This window comes from Hyperolius riggenbachi, chromosome 10 (assembly GCF_040937935.1).
Source record: "Hyperolius riggenbachi isolate aHypRig1 chromosome 10, aHypRig1.pri, whole genome shotgun sequence".
Lineage (NCBI taxonomy): Eukaryota > Metazoa > Chordata > Amphibia > Anura > Hyperoliidae > Hyperolius > Hyperolius riggenbachi.
The window spans coordinates 258255129-258281773 of NC_090655.1; the positions used below are offsets into that span (position 1 = coordinate 258255129).

Genomic DNA, 26645 nt, shown 5'->3' on the forward strand with positions numbered 1-26645 from the left:
GTGCAGGCGCGAGCCGTCTGTGCAATAGAGTGGACCCGATCAGGCTCGCCTATTTCCACCAGAGCCCAATCGGAGAGCCACTAGTGCTCCTGCGCAAGGCAGGCAATGTAAATATTATTGTGGCTCTCCATCCGGGGCTGCCAGCGCTGGATTGGACTGGCGGAGGGAGACAGGGTAAGCCTCATTAGGATCCAGACGCTTCCCCCTCCCAAAGTAAGTCCCCCACAGGGGCTCTTTACAACAGATCAGACAGAATAAAAGGTGATCTAGTGACATCCTGGAGATGATCAGAAATTTTGGCCAAACCAAATTCCGGTACAAAAGGCTGGAATGTAACTCGGTGCTAGTCTAGTTTTGGGGACCCAGCTGGAAACCTCATAGGGAACAGTTCTCCAATCACAGCACCCTCTAAGGCCTTGTTCCCACTGCGTGTCCGTTTGCGTTGGCCGCTTTTAGACCCTTTTTTTTTCTGTGCGTTGGACGTTTTTGTTAAGCGCTTTTCTAAGCGATTTTGCGTAGCGATTGCGTTTTTTCACTTCTGAACTCTTTGATCCGGAAAATAATAAATACAATATATTCTTAGAAACACTCACGCAATCACTGCACAAAGCGATTTTGTGAGCGTTTTGCGTTTTTTCCTATACCTTCCGGAATCGCCTCCAAAATGGCCCATGCACCGCTTTTCTGAGCGGATCAGAAACAAACCACTGAGATGTGAAGTTTCTGATAGAGAATCATTGCACAAGTGCTTTCTGGGCGATTTTGAAAATCGCCAGAGCTTTAAAAAAAATGTCAAAAATGCCCCTAGTGTGAACGAGTCCTCACAGCACAAAGTGTTGTGATTGGCTGAACAGTGTAGGCATAGTTTACTACAATCTATTGGAAACCTAGCCATCTGAGAGGGTGCTGTCTACCCTATCACTTTATCAGAATTTCCCTACCAGGTTTCTTGCTGGGTCCCCTACAGTAGACTAGCGCCCTAAACTTTGCAAGAGGTATTCAGGAGTTGCTAATATTTAATCAACAGGGATGATTACTGAGATGCAAATTATTCGGAGCTGATGCAGGATTATGTAAATGTTTCATGCAAATTTGTGCAGCTTGAAAATAGACCAATTGGATCCTGCTGGGGTAGAATTCAATTGGTCTATTTTCAAGCTACATAAATTTGCCTAATTCTTCATCGACTCAGAATTATTTGCATCTTGTTGACCATCCCTATTTACAAATCTGCAGGATAATTAACTGGCAGCTGCTGAAATGTATTAGCTCTGCAGGTTTAAAGGGATCTAAGCAGCTCCTGGCTTCAAATAGCTGAAAGGGCTACCATGTTTGAGACATTCACCCCCCTGCTATCTTTACACTGCCATTTTGCAGGCTAGGTGTGAAATTCTTCAAGTGTGTCTAATGTTTACTCTTTGAAGTACAGTGGGGAAAGACTCAGGGTTTGTTTGTGGTCAATTAAGTGTAATTAGGTGATTTCTTATCTGTCTTCCATCATCTGTTGCTCCTGTGTCCTTAAGTCCTTGCACAGACTTGTTGGTAATGGTCGGCAGATTTCTGTTCAGTAATGGCCTAATGCTGGGCATACACGGCCCGTTTCTTCTTATCAATAGAGCCGCTGATGGCTCGATTGAGTATTTCCGACAGGTCCTATTGCCCGCCGGATCGATTCCGTGCTCGATACTGACGGGCAGAACTATAGAAAAAACGAAGCGCTGATTAGAAAGCGGCCTGCGGGGAGGAGCGGGAATCGCTGTGCGGACAAGCGGTGACGCGCCGCTGGCTCGATACCGGCGCACTATCCAGCAGTGTATGCCCAGCATAAATAAACAAACAAACAAGCACAGAACATTTATATCGCGCTTTTCTCCTAGCGGACTCAAAGCGCCAGAGCTGCAGCCACTAGGACGCGCTCCTTTATGCAGTAGCAGTGTTAGGGAGACTTGCCAAAGGTCTCCTACTGAATAGGTGCTGGCTTACTGAACAGGCAGAGCCCAGATTCGAACCCAGGTCTCCTGTGTCAGAGGCAGAGCCCTTAACCATTACACTATGCAGCCACCATAAAGCTTCGTACTCACTACCCGACGGCTCCCACGACGTCCCCTTCAGTGAAGCCTCTTCCTGTTGGCGGGTTAAAGCAAGAGGTCATGTGACGTACATAGCGGTGTGAGCAACACTTCTGCGATCGCAATACTTTGCATGGTGTCGTAAGGGATCTCAAAGATCCTATCCGCCATGTCGGTCTGTCGTTATTGGTGCGACGCGATGTTCGGGTGCGTGCGCCTGTACCCACCTTGCGACGCCATATGAAAATCGCTGGTCATCGGGAAAAACGCCAGTTGGGTACGCAGCTTTAGTGAATTAACATTTCACAAAATGTTTGTTAAAATCAGCTGTTTTCTGCTTTAGCACATGCAGCAATGCTTAGTGAATTGTGTTCAGGGATCCAGCACCAGGCTACTGGTGCCCCGTCAGATTTTCAGGTGTGGCCCACTGTGGCTCTGAATGAATACAATAGAGACTAGGGACCGTAGCAGTGCTTTTCAGTGTTGCTAGATTCTGGCGTAGCCAGTGCCACCATAGACTGTAATAGGAATCACATCTATAGTGCCGCTCAGTGAGTAACGTCAGCGCCGTCAGAAGACGGAGCCGAAGTTGCTTAAAAAACACAATAATTCGGCCTACAGCAATCGCTGGAAGCTGAATTATATCATTCCCCAGTATCCATGGCGGCCTGGAGGGGGAATAATAATTACCACGGCCCGGACTTGTGCAGAAGCAGGATCAGCCATATACTGGCTGTGTATCCTCCGCCCAAGTCTACCGGTGCCCATTTCAAATGGGTGCCTAGGGACAGTCACTGTGATGCAAGTCATTTCTAATTGATGTAAAATTATGCAAATTGTGTATATAAATGTATGCTGTTCAAAAATGGACCAATCCCATCCCAACAAGTTGGAATTTGATTGGTCTACTTTCAAGCTGTATAAGTATGCGTACATTTGCATAATCTTGGATCAACTCAGAATTATTTATTTCTCATCAACAGTCCTTAATGTCTGGAACCCACTAGCAGTACTTTTCTAAACCTTTTGTAAGCGCGTGTGATTTGGAAAGCTCTTGCTAATGTAGTGCTATGTGTGCAATTGCACTTGAGGGATGTTATTTTTTTTAAATCCGCCATAGCCTTACATTAGCAAGAGCTTTTCAAATCACAAGCACTTAGGGCTGGTGCGCACCAGAGCGGTTCTGAAGTGGTTTTTAAAATGCTTGCAGGGGGAAAACCGCTTGGCTAATGAGAGTGAATGGGATGGTGCACACCACGGCGGCTCGTTTTTTCCACAAACGGAAACTCGGGGGCTGCAGCATTTTTTAGATTTTTGATGCGTTTCTGCCTCAATGTAAAACTATAGGAAAGTAGAAAACCACTCTGAAAAACCTTTGTTACAGAAGCTGGTCAGTAACAGCTTTACTGTAACAATATTTGTAATCTGCTACACAAAAAAATCTCCAAACAACACTAGGCATGGTTAGAAAACCTCTAAACATACCTAGAATCGCTCTGAAATCTGCTTCTAAAACCAGATTTGCAGATCTGCTAGAGGTTTTTGGTTTGCACTGGGCCTTAGAGAAGCATTGCTAGTGTGTTCCAGGCCTAATGGTGAGTACCCAGTGCAGAGAACTGACCAGAGCTTGGTGAAGGTGCTATTTCACCTGTCCTGCCAGCCCATTCATCCTTCTGCCTGTCCAGTCAGTGTGACATGTCAATGCTCCCAGCATGTAACATTGATTTAAAGGATACCCTACCCCTAATTTAAATTTCAAAATGACTCCCCGTGTGTGTGGGGGGGGGGGGGGTTGCGCATACGCTTACCGCACCTCTTGTGGCCTGGCGTCTTCTTCTGTTTGTCCGCTATGCCTTTGCATTGTCTATTTCCTGGATGGGGCCCTTTGACCTGACATGCTGTGCATGCGCAGTATATCCTTTTGGGCTGCCTGTGACTGCACTCGCTGAGGCACCAGCGCAAGGACATACCTGGCGTGTACGCATGCGCAGCCCAGTATGATGGGTCAAAGGGCGCCAATCAGGAAATGGACAACGGGAGGCATAGCGGACAAACAGAGGAAGACATCGGACCAATGGAGGTGTGGTAAGCCTATGCCGAAATTAGGGCCAAGGTATAATTTGTCTGCCAATGGGAAATAGTGATGTTGCACTCACCGTGATCAGGGGGGGTCTGAGGGCGATCTGAGGGTGTGGGCGGGTAATTGGGTGCCCGCATTGGGCAGATTAAGGTCTGAGCTGATGGGTGGCATGCCTAGAATCGGTAATTGGGTGTCCCGCAAGGGGCAGATTAGGGTCTGAGCTGAAGGGTGGCAGTGACAGGGGTTGTTTGATGGGTGATTGACAGGTGATCAATGGGTGATTACAAGGGAGGTTAGATGTATACAGTACACGGGGGGGGGGGGGTCTGGGGAGGATCTGAGGGTGTGGGGGGTGATCAGGAGCCCCCAGGGGGCAGTTTAGGACCAGGGAGTGATTGATGGGTTATTAGGGAGGTGATTGGGTGCAAACAGTTGTCTGAGGGGGTGATCAGGGGGGGTCTGAGGGGTGCTGTGGTCAATCAGGGGGGGGGGCCGATCAGTGTGTGTGTGTGTGCTTACCAGGGGGCCTGCCTCCTGCTCTGGTGGTCCCTCGATCACTGGGACCACCAGGGCAGGAGGCAGCCTGTATAATACGCTCTATATGCATTACAAAGCGTATTATACGCTTTCTATGCGGCAGAGCGGGGGTTAACAGCAGCGCCGGCGGGTGGGTGGAGCCTAATGCTGGCGGATGCACGCACATCAATGCGCGCGATCCCCGACAATTCAGTCCCACCAGGAGTCACCGCCGATCGGCATTACGCGTTCCTGGGGGTGCCACTTTGCCGACACCCATAGGTAGTGGGCGGTTGGCAAGTGGTTAAAGGGAATCCAAGGTGAGAGAATTCATTCAGCTGTCATTCCTAATTGTGTTTGAAGCAGAAAGAAATAAGAAAAGGGGATACATGGCAGTGACTGCAAGCCAGATAACTAGATATTAAGGTGTTGGGGAGGTTGTGGTCCCTGTGGCGCCTAGTCTAATAGCAATCAGTGTTTGATGGCTGGGGTGGCAGGGATCGAGGTGCGCACTTTGGTGTCTCAGTCTTGGGTTCTGGAGGATCTTGTCCCGGCTCTGGTCTGCAGGGGGGCCCTCTTTCGCTGCGGGGATCGGCGGCGTTTGGGTAAGACACAAAAAAAAAAATATACAATTTTTTTTTTGCAAATTGGCCCACCAGCGCCTGAGCAATCCACTGCGGCGTTACTGGACCAGCTGAGCTCGTCTGTAACGCCCAGGTGGTTAAAAGGAAATAAATATGGCAGCCTTCATGTGTCTCTCACCTCAGATTCCTTTTATTCAATACCAGCCATTCAATACAATTGTGCATTTAGGAACATTTTGGCATTCATTCTTGGTGTTGTTCAGCACTGGAACCACTGGGTGTAAAAGCTGCATACAGGTCAACCACCGTAATATATTGAATTCAGCATATTTTCAGTGGTTAAACAGCCGTACAGCCTTGCCTTGCATTGCATGCAGTAGTACAAGTATAGTAGTGACAGCATTCTGATACTTTGTTCCCTCACTAATCAGGACCGGTGCTTACTTAAGGGCAAACTGGCCCCAGAGCCTGTAGCCCCCCCCCCCCCCCCCCCCCCAGGCTCTCCCCTTTCAGTGGCTATGGTGGTGCGGCATACACTTTGTGTCACCATTAGAAGGGTGACACCTGGGAGTTAATGCAGAGTAAACACAACATAGCATAATATTTCACCTGTCTGGCCACTCTTCCTTCCCCTGTGCATCCCCTGATCTACATGGTTCCTCAGTGTGGCATCTCTGCCCGCCATGACCTGTCAGCATGTTACAATGCTGAGAAAAGATATGTCAGCAAGGAGATACAGGAGCCTGGAGTGCTCTGAGGGAGGAAGAAGGTGGGAGCGTGGAGATGGACAGGTGATATTATACTTCACTGTCTTTACATTGTTCGGAGTAGGGATGTGGACCACCTATTACTATTATCTGGAGGAGGGGGGCGAGATAAAGGCCACCTTTCATTGCTATATCGTGATGGAGCAAAATAAAATGTGTTTTTCGCTTTGAGTGGTATTGATATTTATTACTGTGGTGATGGGAACTCTGGCTGCTGACCCCAAAACATAAGGTCCAGGGGAGAACTAAGGAATGTTGAGGAATGAGGCTCAGAGTCCGACAAAGTAGTCGGAGGTATGAGGCACAAAGATGAATGATGTATAATTAGCAATTGAACTGCCCAGATACATTAAACAGTAGAATCCCTTTATAGTAAACTCCAGGGAGCCAGGGAAGGTAGTTTACTATATCAGAATTGGTCATACATTGCATATTTATACAGACGCAGTTGCTGAGGGGGGTAGGGAAATAAAGGCCACCTTTCATTTCTATATGAAGGAGGGGCACAAAGGCCTGTGGTAGAGCAACATGAAATGTGTTTTTCCCTTTGAGGGGTTTTGATATTTATTACTGTGGTGATGGGACCTCTGTCTGCTGACCCCAAAACATAAGGTCCAGGGAGAACTAAGGAATATTGAGCCAGCATGTCCTCCAAACACCATAATTAGGCAGCAATGTTTCCTATATAACAATTGGGTAGCATCATAACCCCAAATAACTATTTACTGTTATTTAGGGCAGCCACAGAACCAACCTCAAATATTACACAGCATGGGCCTGATGCACTAACTTGCAGTAATATTGGTGTGCACAGACAGCTCATAGCAATATTACTATTACTAGCAGCAGTGTGTACCGCAGTTACGCTATTAGTGCCACCCACAGTACTAAAGTAGCCGGAGTGTTGCTTCAGTAACCAACGCTACTAACGGTTGGGGGGTAGTAATGCATGTTACACGCTGCTGGTAGGAATGGTAATATTGCTGTGCGCTGTCTGTGCACGGCAGTATTACCGCAAGTTAGTGCATCAGGTCCTATGTCTCTAAATAATATAGGCAATGGTGTGTCCTGCATTATTTTTTATCATTATTAATGATCACTTCTATAATGCCCAAGTATTACCAAAAAGAAAAAAGTAAAGGGATTACGTTTGTAGCACGGTACAATTTCCATTTAGTCCATAATCAACAGCGAACATATAAAATAAAAACAATTAAGAACAAAGCAGAAGTACTTAATCCATGTAATTTTAATAATTAATAATGAACATTGGTCACATGTCGGGGGTAGGGGGTGTCATAAAACCAGAGAAAAATACATAGCACTGCAATTCATGTTGCAAAAGTCATTGAGATGCAAAATAGATGTATAATTAGCTTTGGCTATGAACTAATGACGATACACTCCTTGAATATACTGTAAATAAAAAATATATAAAATAAAATAAATGTGAAGATATGAGCAATACCCCCAAAGAGGTCCAAAAAGATAAAAAATGATAGATAGATAGAAACAGTGCTGCCCATAATAATTCATACCCCTGGCAAATTTTGACTTAAAGTTACTTTTATTCAACCAGCAAGTACTTTTTTGACAGGAAATGACCTGGGTGTCTCCCAAAAGATAATACGACGATGTACAAGAGGAATTTGTAACGATCGGTGTAACACAGAGAGAATCTGATTATTGGTGATCTGCAGTATCACCAAAAATGCAGATATATACCTGATTATTGATGATCTGCAGAATCACCGATAATCAGATATATCACTAACCTCTTGAAGAGGTATCAGGGCAGCAAGCAATACTGTCCTGGAGAACAAGTACCTTCCAGTAACCTGAGACTCTCCCGCAGGGAGGAGCCAGGCTAGGGGTAGAAAGGACCAGAGCGTGCGTGACACCAATGGCAGGATGTCACTGATTGATCTGTGAACTATCTCCTAAGTGAGAAGATAGTTCTCGAGGTCGTACTAGCCAGGTCGGCAACACACGGACAGACAAAGTACAAAGACAGGAGACTGATTCGGTAATCCTAAGGCACGCAAGGTTTGGCAACAGAGTATCAGATATAGCGAGGTACCGAATCAGTGATCAGAAGAATGGTCAGGAAAGCAGAAAGTCATAACAGATAATATACAATGCCTAGTCTTGGGTGTAAGCTCCGTGATATTCAACACCCTGGAACTAGTCTGATATATATAACAGAATGGTAATACAAGTCCCTAGACTTAGGTGTGAGGTCCTTGATCATCAACACCACTCCAAAACGTTAATGTTGTTTGCTAACCATTTCTTCACAACTCTTGCTGTGTATTTTGGGTCATAGTCATGCAGAAATGTCCATTGGTGGCCAAGGCAAAGCGGAGGGGGAGTAAGTTAAAAAACACAGCCGGCTGGAGGGAGGGAGCGAGTGAGTGTGTGAGTGGGCGGGCAGGCAGCGAGTGAGCGGGTTAGCAGGCAGCGGCAGTACAGTCCAAGCATTCTGTACATAGATGCAATGACATCTATGGTACAGCAAGAAAATTATCCCCACATTTATCTCTGCATATTTGCATGTATATACACACATGTACTGTATATACATGCAAATATGCAGAGATAAATGTGGGGATAATTTTCTTGCTGTACCATAGATGTCATTGCATCTATGTACAGAATGCTTGGACTGTACTGCCGCTGCCTGCCCGCCCACCCACTCGCTCCCTCCCTCCAGCCGGCTGTGGTTTTTAACTTACTCCCCCTCCGCTCTCTCCACATCGATTGTCCCAGTGCAACTCCAGCTAGCATGTCACGCTAGCTTTATATTGGAGCGCACACGCTGGGAGAGGAGGAGGCGGGGGAGTGTCCGTACTTCTGCCGTCATGATGCGACGGCAGAAGCGAAGAGTATAGGGACATACTGCGCATGCGCAGCGCAGTATGTCCAGGTGAAGGGTCAGGAGAGTCGGGTCGGTACCGGCAGCTGTAGCAGATGAGCGGGACCGACGGCAGGGAACGAGGGAAGCGGCAAGTATGTGTCTTTCTTTCCCTCCACATTGCAGCTTCTATTTTATCACAGCCTGTGGGCTGTGGTAGCCTTTAACTCTCCATAGGTATTTATTTATTTTTTAATTCTGATTTCACTTCACATTTTCTTTAAATTGTTAACTCTTCTGTAAATGGAGGTACATGTAACCCTGCAGTAAATTCATTACAAGAAGATATTCACAGATAGAGAATTGTAAAGCAATCACTTTCATTGACAAAATACATTTTCTAAACATCTTTAAATCTTGTTATCAGTTTCCATATTCTACAGCTTCCTCCAGCAAACACATTGAAGACTGACAGACCTTTGTAACCATCCAGTTTAGGTCATTGGAGGTATGGGAGAGGAAAGAGGATAAAAGCATTGTTAATCAAAGATACGCCTGCTCCTTTTTCATAGCTCCTGTATTAGAAAGGGGAGGGATGTAGTAGCCACCTTTCCTGAAACGAAACACTGAAATGCACACTTTAGGGCTCGTTTCCACCATAGCGAATCCGCATGCGGCGACGAGATGCGGATTCGCTTGTTACACTGAAGTGGCCGGGGCTGTTTCCACATGTGCGGCGTGTGGGAGCGATTTGGCGGCGGGCCAAATCTGCATGACGGGACCCACCGAATTCGCCTGCGTCGGGAATCCGTGCGAATCGCCGCTAATGTATTTAATAGTAAAAACGCATGCGTTTGTTACATGCGATTTTACCCGCGATTTCGCACCTTTTTCAATGTTATTTTGCCCTGGCAGTGTCATGGTTAATTTCGCATGGCACCCTGCCATGCGAAATCGCACACGAAATCGCGGGTAAAAACGCATGCGGAAACGCATCCGCATGCGTTTTTACAAGCGTCGGAATGCCGGCGAAATCGCGTCGCAACACTGGAAACGAGCCCTTATTTATCGCTGACTTACCTGTGCTGCTTTCTATCACCATCTTCTTTTTTTTCCAGTCTTCCGCCTAATACTCTTCTGTCACCTTTTCTGAAACGAAACCCTGAAATGCACACTTAATTTATCTCGGACTCACCTGTGCTGCCTTCTCTCACACTCTTCTTCTTTCCAGTCTTCCGCCTAATCTTCTTCTGTCACCTTTCCTGAAATGAAACATTGAAATGCACACTTTATCTCGGACTCACCTGTGCTGTCTTCTATCCCCATCTTCTCTTTTCCAGTCTTCCACCTCATCTTCTGTCACCTTTCCTGAAACAAAACACTGAAATGCACACTTTATTTATCTCGGACTTACCTGTGCTGCCTTCTAGCACCATCTTTTTTTCCAGTCTTCCACCTCATCTTCTGTCACCTTTCCTGAAACAAAACACTGAAATGCACACTTTATTTATCTCAGACTTGCCTGTGCTGCCTTCTACCACCATCTTCTTATTTTTTTCCAGTCTTCCACCTCATCTTCTGTCATATTTCCTGAAACGAAACACTGAAATGCACACTTTATTTATTTCTGACTCACCTGTGCTGCCTTCTATCACCATCTTCTTTTTTTCCAGTCTTCCGCCTCATCTTCTTCTGTCATCTTTCCTGAAATGAAGCACTGAAATGCACACCTTATTTATTTCGGACTCACCTGTGCTGCCTTCTATCACCATCTTCTTTATTTTCCAGTCTTCCGCCTAATCCTCTTCTGTCACCTTTCCTGAAACGAAACACTAAAATGCACACTTTATTTATCTCAGACTCACCTGTGCTATCACCATCTTCTTTATTCCGGTCTTCCACCTTATCTTCTGTCACCTTTCCTGAAACGAAGCACTGAAATGCACACTTTATTTATCTCGGACTCACCTGTGCTGCCTTCTAGCACCATCTTATTTTTTCCAGTCTTCCACCTCATCTTCTTCTGTCACCTTTCCTGAAACGAAACACTGAAATGCACACTTTATTTATCTCGGACTCACCTGTGCTGCCTTCTCTCACACTCTTCTTCTTTCCTGTCTTCCGCCAAATCTTCTTCTGTCACCTTTCCTGAAACGAAGCACTGAAATGCACACTTTATTTATCTCGGACTCACCTGTGCTGCCTTCTTTCACCATCATCTTTTTCCAGTCTTCCACATCATCCTTTGTCACCTTTCCTGAAACGAAACACTGAAATGCACACTTTTTTTAATCTCAGACTTACCTGTGGTGCCTTCTACCACCATCTTCTTCTTTTTTTCCAGTCTTCCGCCTAATCTTCTTCTGTCCTGAAATGAAACACTGAAATGCACACTTTATTTATCTCAACTCACCTGTGCTGCCTTCTATCACCATCTTCTTTTTTTCCAGTCTTCCGTCTAATCTTCTTCTGTCACCTTTCCTGAAACGAAACACTGAAATGCACACTTTATTTATCTCGGACTCACCTGTGCTGCCTTCTATCACAATCTTCTTCTTTCTAGTCTTCCACCTCATCTTCTGTCTTCTTAACTGAAACGAAACACTGAAATGCACACTTTATTTATCTCGGACTCACCTGTGCTGCCTTCTATCACAATCTTCTTCTTTTTTTCCAGTCTTCCGCCTAATCTTCTTCTGTCACCTTTCCTGAAACGAAACACTGAAATGCACACTTTATTTCGGACTCACCTGTGCTGCCTTCTATCACCATCTTTTTTTCCAGTCTTCCACCTCATCTTCTGTCATCTTTCATGAAAAAAACACTGAAATGCACACTTTATTTATCTCTGACTCACCTGTGCTGCCTTCTTTCACCATCTTTTTCTTTTTCTCCAGTCTTCCACCTCATCTTCTGTCACCTTTCCTGAAACAAAACACTGAAATGCACACTTTATTTATCTCGGACGCACCTGTGCTGCCTTCTATCACCATCTTCTTCTTTTTTTCTAGTCTTCCGCCTAATCCTCTTCTGTCACCTTTTCTGAAACGAAACCCTGAAATGCACACTTTATTTATCTCGGACTCACCTGTGCTGCCTTCTATCACGCTCTTCTTCTTTTTTCCAGTCTTCCGCCTCATCTTCTGTCACCTTTCCTAAAATGAAACACTAAAATGCACACTTTATTTATCTCAGACTCACCTGTGCTGCCTTCTATCACCATCTTCTTTATTCCAGTCTTCCACCTCATCTTCTGTCACCTTTCCTGAAACGAAGCACTGAAATGCACACTTTATTTATCTCGGACTCACCTGTGCTGCCTTCTTTCACCATCATCTTTTTTCCAGTCTTCCACATCATCTTCTGTCACCTTTCCTGAAAGGAAACACTGAAATGCACACTTTTTTTTATCTCAGACTTACCTGTGGTGCCTTCTACCACCATCTTCTTCTTTTTTTCCAGTCTTCCGCCTCATCTTCTTCTGTCAATTTTCCTGAAACGAAACACTGAAATGCACACTTTATTTATCTCGGACTCACCTGTGCTGCCTTCTATCACCATCTTCTTTATTCCAGTCTTCCACCTCATCTTCTGTCACCTTTCCTGAAACGAAACACTGAAATGCACACTTTATTATCTCATACTTATCTGTGCTGCCATCTACCACCATCTTCTTTTTTTCCCCAGTCTTCCCCCTTATCTTCTTCTGTCACCTTTCCTGAAACGAAACCCTGAAATGCACACTTTATTTATCTCGGACTCACCTGTGCTGCCTTCTATCACGCTCTTCTTCTTTTTTCCAGTCTTCCGCCTCATCTTCTGTCACCTTTCCTAAAATGAAACACTAAAATGCACACTTTATTTATCTTGGACTCACCTGTGATGCCTTCTATCACCATCTTCTTCTTTTTTTTCCAGTCTTCCGCCTCATCTTCTTCTGTCATCTTTCCTGAAACGAAACACTGAAATGCACACTTTATTTATCTCGGACTCACCTGTGCTGCCTTCTTTAACTATCTTTTTCTTTTTTTCCAGTCTTCCACCTCATCTTCTTCTGTCACCCTTCCTGAAACGAAACACTGAAATGCACACTTTATTTATCTCAGACTTACCTGTGCTGCCTTCTACCACCATTTTCTTTTTTTTCCAGACTTTCACCTCATCTACTGTCACCTTTCCTGAAACAAAACACTGAAATTCACACTTTATTTGTTTCAAACTCACCTGTGCTGCCTTCTAACACCATCTTTTTCTTTTTTTCCAGTCTTCCACCTCATCTTCTGTCACCTTTCCTGAAACGAAACACTGATATGCACACTTTATCTCGGACTCACCTGTGGTGTCTTGTATCACCTTCTGCTTTTTTCCAGTCTTCCACCTCATTTTCTGTCATCTTTCCTGAAACGAAACACTGAAAAGCAGAGTTAGTACCTGCTAACGATGTTTTCAACAATCCTTCAGGGCAAAGGTGAGACGTCGCTCCTCCCAGGAACAGGAACAGACAGCACTTCCCCTATAAAAAAGTCACATGGTTAGTCCACCCTCAGTGCGTTTAGCCAAGTACCCGACAGGTGAACATTCCATTAACCCATAACCGTGCAACTATCAGACACAGACAATTAACACCCGGGTGGGATCGTTGCCCTGAAGGATTGTTGAAAACATCGTTAGCAGGTACTAACTCTGCTTTTTCCCCACAATCCTTCAGGGCAAAGGTGAGACGATTAACAAGTAATACAACCTCAGGGTGGGACCACTGCTTGGAGAACCTTTCTACCAAACGCTTGGTCGTGTGCAGACATTGCATCAATTCGGTAATGACAGATGAACGTAGAAAAGCTTGACCACGTTGCTGCCTTACATATTTGCTCAGGCGAAGCCCCTGCATTATTAGCCCAAGAAGCTGCCCTAGCTCTAGTAGAATGCGCCTTAAATGAGGCAGGAGCCTCACTTCTCATAACTCTGTAAGCTTCTATATAGCTAACCTAATTCAATTAGCTATAGTAGATTTAGAAGCTCTCTGACCTACAGTTTTCCCTGAAAATAAAACAAAGAATCTGTATTCCTGACATCTGCAGTTCTGTTCAAATATTCCAGAACACATCTTCTAACATCTAATGAGTGAAAAATCCTCTCTTTTCCACACTTTGGATTCACACAAAAAGTAGGCAAAATAATATCATGCGACCTGTGAAACCTAGACATAACCTTCGGACAAAACTCTGGATATGTCTGTAACCCTAATGTATCCTGAAAGTAAGGACTTTCCATAGACAAAGCTTGTAGCTCACTGACCCTTCTGGCTGTAGTGATGACTACTAAAAAATACTGTTTTTAATGTAAGATATCTAAAAGAACTGTCCTTAAGAGGCTCTAAGGAACCTTTGGACAGTCCCTTTAAAACCCCTGATAATCCCAAGGAGAAGCGTATGGTTTATAAACTGGCAGTTTCCTAGAAAAAGCCTTCAGAAACCTCACTATCAAAAGGAGAGGAAGACAAGGGGATAACTGAAAAAGCAGATAAAGCAGCAATCTGCACTTTAAGCGTACTTACAGAAACATTTTTATCCCAACCCTCCTGAAGAAAATCCAGGACTGCTGGAACTGACAGGCTATCAAACCTAAAGCCGGACAGCCGAAGATGGAAAGTTTTCCAGTATTTCAAGTAAATCTTCCTAGTAACTTCTTTACGGATACCCATCAATGTAGAGGCTGCCTTGTCAGATACTCCCAATTTTTGAGTAAGGATCCAGACTGACAGATTCAATCTGCCTGGATGTGGATGCCACAGGTTCCCTTGCAGCAGCAGATCTGGCCTGCAAGGAAGTCTCCAAGGGTCCCCTAAGGTGCAATCAAAATCATCCGATTTTGACAACCTCTTGCTGATAACTGCCGGAATCAAATTGAGAGGAGGAAATGCATACCGAAGTGGAAAGTTCCACTCCTGAATGAATGCAGTCACCCCCAGATATATGCTTTTTTGGATTGAGGGAGAAGAAACTCTGAATCTGGCCATGGTCTTCTGTTGTGAACAGATCGATTGACTGTGTTCCCCATCGTTTTGTGATGTCTGGGAACACCTCTCTCTGTTTAGAGACCACTCTGATGACAGAATCCTGCTTCTGCTCAGTTTGTCTGCCTCTATATTGAGTTTTCCCTCGAGACGAACAGCTCTCAAGGATAACACATTCTTTCCTGCCCAGGACAAGATCTCCTCCACTTCTTCTTGCAACAACAGGGATCTCGTGCCTCCCTGTTTGTTGACAAAACGCTACTGCCGTAACATTGTCAGAGTGGATCAGAACATTGGACTGTGACAGTATCGATTGCGCCTGAAATAAGGCCCGCTTTACTTAATTCCCTCCAGTTGGATGACCTCGGACTCCAGTTCTGTCCACTTCCCTTGAAAGGCTCTGTGAGCTATACGAGCTCTCCAGCCCCAAGCGCTTGCATCCGTAGTAATTACCTTGTCTACAGGCTCCTTCCAAAGCCTTCCTTTCACAAGGTTGGATTCCTCCAACCACCACTGCAGAGACAACACCACAGTTTGAGGAATTGTGACTTTGAAATCTTATGTTTATGGACGACCGTCCCAATTTCCTAGAAGGAAACTCTGCAACTTCCTGATGTGCGCCAGTGCCCAGGGTACTGCCACCATTGTGGATGACATCAATCCCAGCACAGACAAAATCATCATTAGGGAAACCTTGTCTTCCCTCTGTAATGATTTCACTGCTAAATTTATCTTTAGGATATTTTCCGGAGGAAAGAAAATCCTCTGTTTTAATGAATGCACTAGCATGCCTAGAAAAGGCGTTCTCTGACTTGGAATCAAAGAGTACTTCTCTAGGTTGATAATCCAACCTAGGGATCGGAGATGTTCATATACCAGATTTAAATGGTTTGTCAGTTGATCTGCTGAACTTCCGAGAATAAGCAAGTCGTCTAAACACGGAATGATTAAAATCGACTGCTCTCTTAACGGAATCAATGCTTCTCCCAGCATCTTTGTGAACTGCAAATTTTAGGAATTTTTGCGATTTTTGGTGAATGCCAATATGCATCTTTTAGATCGAGAGATGCCATAAAGGCCCCTGGAAACAGTAGCTCCCTTACTGAAAAAATGGATTCCATCCGAACTTTTTCTGTCTCATAACAGGTTAAGTATTTTTAGGTTCAGAATCAGGCGGAACTTGCCCGACGACTTTTTACTACAAAAATAGTGAAACAGAAGCTTTGCTTTTGTTCCTTTACTGGCACAGGATACAGACTAACCAGCTAGCTCATGGTGACCCAGAACGAGTGTGTAAGAGGCTACAATGGTCCTAAAAGCCCTCTTACTAAAATGCTAAGAAAAGCAAAAAAGTTTGCTTTCTTAAAACCGAAAGAATTTGCAATAATTCAGGTTGGAGTGAGCTTGAGATGTCTCCCAGTGCATCACTGCTGACTATATGCAAATTAACCATTGTTACCCTTAGCAGCTACACACCGCTGGAATGCAATGATGTGTCAGCTTGTTAATTTGTACAGAGCCATAATAATCCAACATGCATACAGACTGTTTCGGATTGTTTGATCCGGCACAGGATAAAATACATTCTGTTTTAGCATGTTTTGCAATATACTCAAAATTTCTGGAAACAGAGTGGGCTCTCCTGGGGCCTTTGAGACCACAAATCTTGACGATGGATGGAGCGCAAACTATTTGGTAACCAAACTTTATTGTTCGGCAAATAAACGGGCTTTTTTCCCCTTTTGCCCACCTGAGAGAGAAGCATCTTAGCCTCCCCCCCACCGCCTTACACGAGTCATTGGGATTTTGACTGGGTTTTCGGAGCTTTATATTTAAAGCCCCGTTTCCCGGACTTGTCAGAAGTCCACTTTCTGCCTTTTCTCTGATCTTTAGAGGCATCTCTTTGATCACACAAAAAAACTTTAGTTGCAACAGCTTTTTTCTTTTTAGGAAAAATTTTCTCTTTTTGTTCGATGTACTTTCCAAAGCTGATCATTAATTTCAGCAGTGGGTGTAAACCTAATTGCCTCAGCCGAGGAATCCGCTAAATATGCAGCAGATTTAATGAGAATCGCAATAGAATTCAACAAATGCTCAACAGGTGCCAGTATATTAGCTCTGAGCTGATTAATCCACAGCTCCAAAGCTCTGACCACACATGTAGAGGCAACAGCCAGCCTAAACATAGCCACACTAGCCTCCAAAGACCTTTTCAAATAAGCATCCACTTTTTTATCCAGTGGATCCTTTAGCTTTGTATAATTGATTATGAATAGACAAATTAGCTACCACATCCTTACTCAACTCCAAAAGAGTAATTAATGGCAGCAATCAACGCCTCCGTATCCTCAATACGGAATTTAAACTTTGGAACAGACTCAGATTTTATTTCTCTAATGTCTGAATCCTCAGAACTAGCTGCAAAATCAGCCTGACTAACATCAACCTCAGTCACAGATACTCCAGATACAGCAACCTGAGAAGTAGATGGATTAGCATTCAATAATGAAGACTTAATTGATTCCAATGAAGCATTAATCTCCTCTCTAAAGGATCTCAATGTATTCTGAACAGAGTGACCCGGCTCCTCCCTCATAACCCTCTCTATGCACAACTGACAGTCTTTGCATAGGGCAACATTACTTAACATTGCACAAAGGGCATCTCTTATAATTAGGAGGGAGCCTATGCTTATCTGCAGCAGCAGCCTCAGCAGATTTAGCAGCGGCCTCAGTTTTGGCCTGCAAACAAACAAAACCAACAAGGCATGTGACTCTGTACAGCTTTAGCACATTTAGCCCAGAAAGAGAAGCCATCTCACCTTCTGGGCGGCCTGGTTGCTCTCAATCCTCTCAGCGTCTGACATGTCTCCAAACTTTCATGTCCAGCGCAGGACCAAACTCCCTCTGAGCAACAGTGCAAACAGGCCTGCGCAGCCTCCCTTTTAAAACATATCCGGCCTGCCGCAATTGGATGAGGGGCGGACCGGAGGTTCAGAAGGAGTAATGAACCAGCTCTACAAATTGCTACATCCGGCATACCCGCCGGAAATTACGCATCCAGACGCGGCCAAGCGGCCTAATGGCCGCAATGCGCTCCACGCTGCACATGGCCGCTGGCTTACCTCCGTCCTGCTCCTCTGCCGCAAGGCCGCCAAGGGGAACCCACGCCTTCCACACTTGCTCTCCCTGGCAGCGGGAGAGAAAGGTAGGCAAACCCCAGTAAAGATCCAGCCTGGGGCGCATGGCCAGACTGCCTCAGTACCACAGTCTCAGCCACCCAGAAGAATCCACCTGCAGCCCAGCACACAGGCTTCACCCAGAGGGGAGATGCCGACCTGCCTGGACGCAGGAACAAACAGCACTGAGGGTGGACTAACCATGTGACTTTTTTATAGGGGAAGTGCTGTCTGTTCCTGTTCCTGGGAGGAGCGACGTCTCACCTTTGCCCTGAAGGATTGTGGGGAAAATTCACACTTTATTTATCTCGGACTCACCTGTGCTGTCTTCAAGCACCATCTTCTTTTTTTCCAGTCTTCCGCCTAATCTTCTTCTGTCACCTTTCCTGAAACGAAACACTGATATGCACACTTTATCTCGGACCTACCTGTGGTGTCTTGTATCACCTTCTGCTTTTTTCCAGTCTTCCACCTCATTTTCTGTCATCTTTCCTGAAACGAAACACTGAAATGCACACTTTATTTATCTCTGACTCACCTGTGCTGCCTTCTTTCACCATCTTTTTCTTTTTTTCCAGTCTTCCACCTCATCTTCTGTCATCTTTCCTGAAACGAAACACTGAAATGCACACTTTATTTATCTCTGACTCACCTGTGCTGCCTTCTATCACCATCTTTTTCTAGTCTTCCACCTCATCTTCTGTCACCTTAACTGAAACGAAACACTGAAATGCACACTTTATCTAGGACTCACCTGTGCTGTCTTCTAGCACCATCTTCTTCTTTTTTTCCAGTTTTCCGCCTAATCTTCTTCTGTCACCTTTCCTGAAACGAAACACTGAAATGCACACTTTATTTATCTCTGACTTACCTGTGCTGCCTTCTACCACCATCTTTTTTTCCAGTCTTCCGCCTCATATTCCTTTGTCAATTTTCCTGAAACGAAACACTGAAATGCACACTTTATTTATCTCGGACTCACCTGTGCTGCCTTTTTTTCACCATCATTTTTTTTCCAGTCTTCCACCTCATCTTCTGTCACCTTAACTGAAACGAAACACTGAAATGCACACTTTATCTCGGACTCACCTGTGCTGTCTTGTATCACCATCTTCTTTTTTCCAGTCTTCCACCTCATCTTCTGTCATCTTTCCTGAAACGAAACACTGAAATGCACACTTTATTTATCTCTGACTTACCTGTGCTGCCTTCTACCACCATCTTTTTTCCAGTCTTCCGCCTCATATTCTTCTGTCAATTTTCCTGAAACGAAACACTGAAATGCACACTTTATTTATCTCGGACTCACCTGTGCTGCCTTTTTTCACCATCATTTTTTTTCCAGCCTTCCACCTCATCTTCTGTCACCTTAACTGAAACGAAACACTGAAATGCACACTTTATCTCGGACTCACCTGTGCTGTCTTGTATCACCATCTTCTTTTTTCCAGTCTTCCACCTCATCTTCTGTCATCTTTCCTGAAACGAAACACTGAAATGCACACTTTATTTATCTCTGACTCACCTGTGCTGCCTTCTTTCACCATCTTTTTTTCTTTTTTTCCAGTCTTCTGCCTAATTTTCTTCGGTCACCTTTCCTGGAACGAAACACTGATATGCACACTTTATTTATCTCTGACTCACCCGTGCTGCCTTCTTTCACCATCTTTTTTTCTTTTTTTCCAGTCTTCTGCCTAATTTTCTTCGGTCACCTTTCCTGGAACGAAACACTGAAATAACGAAACACTGAAATGCACACTTTATTTATCTTGGACTCACCTATGCTGTCTTATAGCACCACCTTCTTTTTTTCCAGTCTTCTGCCTCATCTTCTTCTGTCAATTTTCCTGAAACGAAACACTGAAATGCACACTTTATTTATCTCGGACTCACCTGTGCTGCATTCTTTCACCATCTTCTTTTTTCTAGTCTTCCACCTCATCTTCTGTCACCTTAACTGAAACGAAACACTGAAATGTCCCTTTATCTCGGACTCACCTGTGCTGTCTTGTATCACCATCTTCTTTTTTTCCAGTCTTCCGCCTCATCTTCTTCTGTCACCTTTCCTGAAACGAAACACTGAAATGCACACTTTATTTATCTCGGACTCACCTGTGCTGCCTTCTTTCACCATCTTCTTTTTTTCCAGTCTTCCACCTCATCTTCTGTCATCTTTCCTGAAACGAAACACTGAAATGCACACTTTATTTATCTTGGACTCACCTGTGCTGTCTTATAGCACCACCACCTTTTTTTCCAGTCTTCCGCCTAATCTTCTTCTGTCACCTTTCCTGAAACGAAACACTGAAATGCACACTTTATTAATCTTGGACTCACCTGTGCTGTCTTATAGCACCACCTTCTTTTTTTCCAGTCTTCCCCCTAATCTTCTTCTGTCACCCTTCCTGAAACGAAACACTGAAATGCACACTTTGTCGGACTCACCTGTGCTGCCTTCTATCACCACCATTTTCTTTTTTTTCCAGTCTTCTGCCTAATCTTCTGTCACCTTTCCTGAAGCGAAACACTGAAATGCACACTTTATTTATCTCAGACTTACCTGTGCTGCCTTCTAGCACCATCTTTTTTTCCAGTCTTCTGCCTCATCTTCTTCTGTCAATTTTCCTGAAACGAAACAATGAAATGCACACTTTATTTATCTCGGACTCACCTGTGCTGCATTCTTTCACCATCTTCTTTTTTCTAGTCTTCCACCTCATCTACTGTCACCTTTCCTGAAACAAAACACTGAAATGCACACTTTATCTCGGACTCACCTGTGCTGCCTTCTACCACCATCTTCTTTTTTTCCAGTCTTCCGCCTCATCTTCTGTCATCTTTCCTGAAACGAAACACTGAAATGCACACTTTATTTATCTCTGACTCACCTGTGCTGCCTTCTATCACCATCTTTTTTTCCAGTCTTCCGCCTAATCTTCTTCTGTCACCTTTCCTGAAACAAAACACTGAAATGCACACTTTTTTTTATCTCGGACTCACCTGTGCTGCCTTCTTTCACCATCTTTTTCTTTTTCTCCAGTCTTCCGCCTCATCTTCTTCTGTCACCTTTCCTGAAACGAAACACTGAAATGCACACTTTATTTATCTCGGACTCCCCTGTACTGCCTTCTATCACCATCTTCTTTTTTTCCAGTCTTCCACCTCATCTTCTGTCATCTTTCCTGAAACGAAACACTGAAATGTACACTTTATTTATCTTGGAGTCACCTGTGCTGCCTTTTTTCACCATCTTCTTTTTCCAGTCTTCCACCTCATCTTCTGTCACCTTTCCTGAAACGAAACACTGAAATGCACACTTTATTTATCTCGGACTCACCTGTGCTGCCTTCTATCACCCTCTTCTTCTTTTTTTCTAGTCTTCCGCCTAATCTTCTTCTGTCACCTTTCCTGAAACAAAACACTGAAATGCACACTTTTTTTTATCTCGGACTCACCTGTGCTGCCTTCTATCACCATTCCTCTTTTTTTTCCAGTCTTCCACCTCATCTTCTGTCACCTTAACTGAAACGAAACACTGAAATGCACACTTTATTTATCTCTGACTTACCTGTGCTGCCTTCTATCACCATCTCCTTCTTTTTTTCCAGTCTTCCTCCTCATCTTCTTCTGTCACCTTTCCTGAAAAGAAACACTGAAATGCACACTTTATTTATCTCTGACTCACCTGTGCTGCCTTCTTTCACCATCTTTTTCTTTTTCTCCAGTCTTCCGCCTCATCTTCTTCTGTCACCTTTCCTGAAACGAAACACTGAAATGCACACTTTATTTATCTCGGACTCACCTTTACGGCCTTCTATCACCATCTTCTTTTTTTCCAGTCTTCCACCTCATCTTCTGTCACCTTTCCTGAAACGAAACACTGAAATGCACACTTTATTTATCTCGGACTCACCTGTGGTGCCTTCTATCACCCTCTTCTTCTTTTTTTCTAGTCTTCCGCCTAATCTTCTTCTGTCACCTTTCCTGAAACGAAACACTGAAATGCACACGTTATTTATCTCGGACTCACCTGTGCCGCCTACTATCACCATCTTCTTTTTTTTTCCAGTCTTCCGCCTCATCTTCTGTCACCTTTCCTGAAACGAAGCACTGAAATGCACACTTAATTTATCTCAGGCTTACCTGTGCTGCCTTCTACCACCATCTTCTTTTTTTCCAGTCTTCCGCCTCATCTTCTTCTGTCACCTTTCCTGAAACGAAACACTGAAATGCACACTTTATTTATCTCAGACTTACCTGTGGTGCCTTCTATCACCATCTTCTTCTTCTTTTTTTCCAGTCTTCCGCCTAATCTTCTTCTGTCACCTTTCCTGAAACGAAACATTGAAATGCACACTTTATTTATCTCACTCACCGGTGCTGCCTTCTAGCACCATCTTCTTCTTTTTTTCCAGTCTTCCGCCTCATCTTCTGTCACCTTAACTGAAACGAAACGCTGAAATGCACACTTTATCTCGGACTCACCTGTGCTGTCTTGTATCACCATCTTCTTTTGTCCAGTCTTCCACCTCATCTACTGTCATTTTTCCTGAAACGAAACACTGAAATGCACACTTTATTTATTTCGGACTCACCTGTGCTGCCTTCTACCACCATCTTCTTTTTTTCCAGTCTTCCACCTCATCTACTGTCACCTTTCCTGAAACAAAACACTGAAATGCACACTTTATTTATCTCAGACTCACCTTCTGCTTTTTTCCAGTCTTCCACCTCATTTTCTGTCATGTTTCCTGAAACGAAACACTGAAATGCAAACTTTATTTATTTCAGACTCACCTGTGCTGCCTTCTATCACCATCTTCTTCTTTTTTTCCAGTCTTCCGCCTAATCTTCTTCTGTCACCTTTCCTGAAACGAAACACTGAAATGCACACTTTATTTATCTCGGACTCACCTGTGCCGCCTACTATCACCACCATCTTCATTTTTTCCAGTCTTCCGCCTCATCTTCTTCTGTCACCTTTCCTGAAACGAAACACTGAAATGCACACTTTATTTATCTCGGACTCACCTGTGCTGCCTTCTTTCACCATCTTTTTCTTTTTTTCCAGTCTTCCACCTCATCTTCTTCTGTCATCTTTCCTGAAACGAAACACTGAAATGCACACTTTATTTATCTCAGACTTACCTGTGGTGCCTTCTACCACCATCTTCTTCTTTTTTTTTTTCAGTCTTCCGCCTAATCTTCTTCTGTCCTGAAACGAAACACTGAAATGCACACTTTATTTATCTCAACTCACCTGTGCTGCCCTCTAGCACCATCTTTTTTTTTTCCCCAGTCTTCCACCTTATCTTCTTCTGTCACCTTTCCTGAAACGAAACCCTGAAATGCACACTTTATTTATCTCGGACTCACCTGTGCTGCCTTCTATTACCATCTTCTTTTTTTCCAGTCTTCCGCCTAATATTCTTCTGTCCTTAAACGAAACACTGAAATGCACACTTTATTTATCTCGGACTCACCTGTGCTGCCTTCTATCACCATCTCCTTCTTGTTTTCCAGTCTTCTGCCTCATCGTCTTCTGTCAACTTTCCTGAAACAAAACACTGAAATGCACACTTTATTTATCTTGGACTCACCTGTGCTGTCTTCTAGCACCATCTTCTTCTTTTTCCCCAGTCTTCCGACTCATCTTCTTCTGTCACCTTTCCTAAAACGAAACACTGAAATGCCCACTTTATCTCGGACTCACCTGTGCTGCCGTCTAGCACCATCTTTTTTTTCCCGTCTTCTGCCTCATCTTTTGTCAATTTTCCTGAAACGAAACACTGAAAAGCACACTTTATTTATCTCGGACTCACCTGTGCTGCCTTCTTTTTTCTAGTCTTCCACCTCATCTTCTGTCACCTTAACTGAAACGAAACACAGAAATGCACACTTTATTTATCTCTGACTTACCTGTGCTGCCTTCTATCACCATCTTCTTCTTTTTTTCCAGTCTTCCGCCTCATCTTCTTCTGTCATCTTTCCTGAAACGAAACACTGAATTGCACACTTTATTTATCTCGAACTTACCTGTGCTGCCTTCTTTCACCATCATCTTTTTTCCAGTCTTCCATCTCATCTTCTGTCACCTTAACTGAAACGAAACACTGAAATGCACACTTTATCTCTGACTCACCTGTGCTGTCTTGTATCACCATCTTTTTTCCAGTCTTCCGCCTCATCTTCTTCTGTCAATTTTCCTGAAACGAAACACTGAAATGCACACTTTATCTCTGACTCACCTGTGTTGCCTTCTTTCACCATCTTTTTTTCTTTTTTTCCAGTCTTCCACCTCATCTTCTTCTGTCACCTTTCCTGAAACGAAACACTGAAATGCACACTTTATCTCGGACTCACCTGTGGTGTCTTGTATCACCTTCTGCTTTTTTCCAGTCTTCCACCTCATTTTCTGCCATCTTTCCTGAAACGAAACACTGAAATTCACACTTTATTTATCTTGGACTCACCTGTGCTGTCTTCTAGCACCATCTTCTTTTTTTTCAGTCTTCCGCCTAATCTTCTTCTGTCACCTTTCCTGAAACGAGAGATTAAGTCTAAATTCAATTAAGCAGTATTTCTTTCAGGGCCCGTTTCCACTACAGCGAATCTGCATGCGTTTTCTGCATCCAGGTTTGCATAAATAATGTAACTAAACGGGCTCGTTTCCACTAGCCAAAAAATCTGCACAGCAGAACCATCAGAATTCACTCGCCGCACACCCGGGCGCGTTTCGCCGCAAATGTAACTAACTGGAAAATCGCAAGCGTTTTACTCTTGCAATTTTCCATGCGTTTTCTTTTAAAAACCTATGTCAATGCTTACTGGCATTGACATAGTTAAAATCGCATACCGCAAACCGCGTGTGTTTTCACGTGAAAAAATGCATGGAAACGCGAACGAATCTGCAACCGCATGCGGATTCGTTCACACGGTTTCTGCACCGGAATCGCACCAGACAAGTGGAAACGAGCCCTCAAACATTCCCTCGTCTCTACCCCGCAGTTACTGCTTTACATACCACACAACTTTTCGAGATGAGAAACAGGGACACTTAAGCCACACCCCTGACCACACCCCTGGCACAACCCCTAGTCACGCATACCATTAAGATTTCATAAGAAAAATATGTTGTTTTATAATTCAAACCACACTGGTCCTTTCTATTCTGGTGTATTTTCTTTCACATTAACATTTGAAAATAAGAAATTAATCAATTTAAAAGATGGTAATAAAGTCTAGAGGTAATTAAACACATTTTTCAGTAGAGAAATACATATATTTACATAGAAAGAGGGACAACATCATGAAAGAGGGACAAATAAGGAGGAAAGAGGGACAGAGGGACAGGGCTCCCAAAGAGGGACAGTTGGGAGCTATGCTTTACCCAACAGTCACCTTTATGATTAAATCCCCCATTGTATGCAGGATACATTTATTTACCTCTGTAGACTGTCATTTGCAGCAGCAGTGCCCCTTATCACCTGCAGCTCTGTAAGCAGCCGCCGCCATTACAGCCTTACTGTTCAGCAGCCTTACATACAGTAATTCTCACATGCAGAAATCAAAATCAGAATACACTCTCTAGACTCTTCCTCTGATCGAACTGGCTTCTATCGCTGTCAATAGGGACACTTTCACAGTAAGGCTCAACACACACCATACAATCTTGGTTGTTCAATCTTACCACTTTCATGTAGTATATGAGCTTATCCAATCAATCATTCAAGGTATTTTCAATGTGTTGGCCCTTATACTACATAGATTTGGTAGATCTGTACAACCAAGATTGTATGGTGTGTGTTGAGCTTAAGATTGCTTTATAACGGCCACAAGGGGGAGCTCCGCACACTACTAATGCTCTCCTCTGGGCTGGTGAATGGTCTTCTGGTTCCTGGCTGCTCCGTGTTGATGCCTAGTGGGTAGCGGACTCCCCTCTGGTGTCAGCTTGTGTACAGCAGAGACATGTGACTCTCGTGCAGCGCAGAGACTCCCTTAGCCCGTCCATTGCTCGTGTTTCCGCGGAGCAGCAGCTGTTCTGATGTCATGTTGTGGATGCTCGAGCCTGTGACACGAGCACTTCTGGCCAAAGTACTTTATGTAATACAGTATATACCATATATAACATGGCTTAATGTTCATACATTACCGGATAGTGATACTAGATAGAGCATCTATTGTCATTTCTACAATTAGATCAGCATTACTGTTTAGCTATTACTGAGGAGAAAAGAGTCATAGTGAAGATAGATAGGAAGTGCATGACTAGACATCTATCTCTATATAAACAAGGGGGCTGCATAGTTGCTCACATTGGACATGTATCCCTATGGCTGCTGCTGCTTATTGTGGCTGGAGGAGGAGGGAGAGGAGTGCACTGGGGAGGATCATACAGAGGCGAGCAGGAGACACAAGCTGCAGGTTACAGCCTGTCTCTCTCTCGCTGCCGTCTCCTCTGCTTCCAGTGCGGTGCTCGGGGGTTTATTATCACCTCTCCCGTCTCCTGCTCTATCTCCCCCAGCTGGATGTGACCGTGTATTGCGCCCTGATTATCTGCTGGTTGCCGGGAGAAGGAGAACAA

At 44.2% G+C, this 26645-nt stretch overlaps 1 protein-coding gene across 1 annotated transcript in view; it reads right to left on the reverse strand.

Annotated features, from left to right (window-relative positions):
* LOC137537127 (uncharacterized) overlaps window positions 1-26645 on the reverse strand; it is a 627974-nt gene that overhangs the window by 278508 nt on the left and 322821 nt on the right. The window lies entirely within an intron of this gene.